The 3,203-nt window shown below is 45.8% G+C and overlaps 1 pseudogene; it reads left to right on the top strand.

The window, feature by feature from the left end:
- The first annotated feature begins 718 nt into the window (after positions 1 to 718).
- LOC139581886 (protein NipSnap homolog 3A-like) lies at positions 719 to 1,750 on the top strand (annotated as a pseudogene).
- Positions 1,751 to 3,203: the final 1,453 nt, after the last annotated feature.

The raw sequence follows: 3,203 nt of genomic DNA, 5'->3' as shown, positions 1-3,203 counted from the left end.
TAAACGAACAAAAAGTTGACCAGCTGGGGACATTTTGTTAGTCCCCACAAGGTCAAATGCTATTTCTAGGGGGTTTTGGGTTAAGGTTAGAATTAGTGTTAGTAGGGTTAGGAGCTAGGGTTAGGTTTAGGGTTAGGATAAAGTTGAGGTTTTTGGGTTAGGGTTAGGGTAAGAGTACGGGTTAGGATTAGGGTTAGGGGTTAGGGAAAATAGGATTTTGAGGGTTAGGAGCTAGGGTTAGGCTTAGGTTAGGTAGTTAGGTGGTTATGGGTATTATGTCCCCACAAGGTTAGCTGTACAAGACTGTGTGTGTGTGTGTGTGTGTGTGTGTGTGTGTGTGTGTGTGTGTGTGTGTGTGTGTGTGTGTGTGTGTGTGTGTGTGTGTGTGTGTGTGTGTGTGTGTGTGTGTGTGTGTGTGTGTGGGAGAAATAAGAGAGAGAGCATTGTGTATTGACCCCCTGTGTTCATTTCCTTGGACCACTAATCTAGCACTAGTCTTGTAAACAACAGGATTGTTTTTGTTGGGCAGTTACGTCTGTACACATTCCTCGTAAGTACTGGACAGTGTTTTTTTTTTTTTACAGGAAATGAAATCGGCACTGTTTTCCCAAAGATGTGCTGAGTCTGCATTAGTGATTTCACCACTGGTTGTCCCTAACTCCCTTTCAAACAGATACACTTTAGCCAAGTAGTCTTTGCACATTACATTCATACACAAATGGTAAACAAAATCACTGTGTTCCAAGTAGGTTAAAGACCCTGTCAATACTACATTTCCCTGGCCAAGGAGTTTATGTGTGTGCTATGTGTTGTGTCACCTTACATAGTTGAATGCAGTCGGTAAACTGCTCAGGAATAAAAGTGTCTGTAAAATAGCTAAATATAAAAACGTGGGTAAAAGAGTTGGGGGTCGGTTTGGAATTGTGCATAATTGTGCATGTGTTTCAGGAGTGTATGAGTTGCGGTCCTTCCAGATGCATCCGGGGGTTCCAGCGGTGTGGGGGGAGGCCTTCCAGGCTGCAGTCAGTGCCCACGCTGCCGGGGGGCACGCCCACCTGGTGGGGGTCTTTCATAGTGAGTTTGGATAGCTCAACAACGGTACAGTGAGGACAGGGACTAGATCAATGGTGATCAGGATGAAACGATATAATACTACATGGGTAACACTATGAGATTATAATATGAATGCAGTAGTGTGAGGTCAAATGGGATTTCTCCTTCTGTGTGCCAGTCAATGCCCTGTGGTGGTACGAGAGTCCGGACCAGCGGGCAGCGCTATGCCACAAAGTCCATGGGGATGCCAGGGTAGTGGCAGCCGGTAAACCCTTCAATTTATTCCCTTTTTAATACAAGTAGAAAATGGAAGTTTGACGGCTCTATTCAAATCAAATTTATTTATATAGCCCTTCTTACATCAGCTGATATCTCAAAGTGCTGTACAGAAACCCAGCCTAAAACCCCAAACAGCAAGCAATGCAGGTGTAGAAGCATGGTGGCTAGGAAAAACTCCCTAGAAAGGCCAAAACCTAGGAAGAAACCTAGAGAGGAAGAAACCTGTGGCCCCATCCGATGATACCCCCGGACAGGGCCAAACAGGAAGGATATTCACATTTTAGTTTCTATCTGCACTCTTCTAAATGTCCCCCCCGTCCCCCCCCCCCACAGTGAGGGAGAGTGTGACCTACCTGGGGTCGCAGATGAACAAACTCATGTTCCCCTGCCCCTACTCTCCCCTCAAGTGATCTCACACTGAAACACGGGATTGAAGAGAATAACCCTCAACTGGGTCTGATATGCTGTCAATCTGATACGTGCCTTACACTGTTTATAGACCTAAGTAGAGGTAATAAAACACTACTGAGATTTCTTATTAAATCAGTGGACCAATTAAATCAATTAAATCAGTGGTGATCCAGTCATCTAAATGTGATAGACATTAGGACTCAAATCATTTATTACTTGTAATTATGCATTATAGATTGAAGATTATATGATGGACACCCTAGACCAAGTTTAGGATCACGGTTATAACAATGTTTATCATTCTTAGGGTTTGGCGCTATCCAGGTTTTCATACCGTTTCTGTACCATACCGGGGTATACGGTATTACCGAATGTGCACACAAGGGGTGCTATTTACAATTTAGGCAACAGGGATCTTAATCCAGGGGGGGTGTCACTACTGGGCGGTAGTCATGGTTACCGTGGCTTTCTTGAGCACAGGGACAATGGTGGTCTGCTTGAAACATGTAGGTATTACAGACTGGGTCAGGGAGAGGTTGAAAATATCAGTGAAGACAATTGCCTGCTCGTCAGTGCATGCTCTGAGTACGCGTCCTGGTAATACATCTGGCCCTGCGGCCTTGTGAATGTTAACCTGTTTAAAGGTCTTACTCACATCAGCTACGGAGAGCATGATCACACAGTCGTCCGGAACAGCTGGTGCGTTCATGCATGGTTCAGTGTTGCTAGCCTCGATTTAGCTCGTCTGGTAGGCTCGTGTCACTGGACAGCTCACGGCTGTGTTTCCATTTGGAATCCCATGATAGTTTGCAAGCCCTGCCACATCTGATGAGTATCAGAGCCGGTGTAGTAGGATTTGATCTTGCCTGTTTGATGGTTCGTTGGAGGGCGAAGCGGGATTTCTTATAAGTGTCCGGATTAGTGTTACGCTCCCTGAAAGCGGCAGGTCTAGCCTTTAGGGCTCCCGAGTGGCGCAGAGGTCTAAGGCACTGCATCTCAGTGCTAGAGGCATCACTACAGATCCTGGTTCGATTCCAGGCTGTATCATAACCGGCCGTGATTGGGAGTCCCATAGGGCGGCGCACAATTGGTCCAGCGTCGTCCGGGTTAGGGTTTGGCTGGGGTAGGCCGTCATTGTAAATGAGAATTTGTTCTTAACTGACTTGCCTAGAATTGTTTAGTTCAGTCAGGATGTTGCCTGTAATCCATGGCTTCTGGTTGGGATATGTACGTATGGTTACCGTGGGCAATATGTTGTCGATGCACTTATTGATGCAGCAGGTGACTGAGGTAGTTTAATCCTCAATGCCATCGGATGAATCCTGGAACATATTCCAGTCTGTGCTAGTGAAACAGTCCTGTAGCTTAGCATCCACTTCATCAAACCACATCCGTATTGAGCACGTCACTGGTATTTCCTGTTTGAGTTTTTGCTTGTAATCAGGAATCAGGAGGATAGA

This window comes from Salvelinus alpinus, chromosome 7, assembly GCF_045679555.1.
Source record: "Salvelinus alpinus chromosome 7, SLU_Salpinus.1, whole genome shotgun sequence".
NCBI lineage: Eukaryota > Metazoa > Chordata > Actinopteri > Salmoniformes > Salmonidae > Salvelinus > Salvelinus alpinus.
This window is presented reverse-complemented; position numbering and strand designations above follow the sequence as displayed.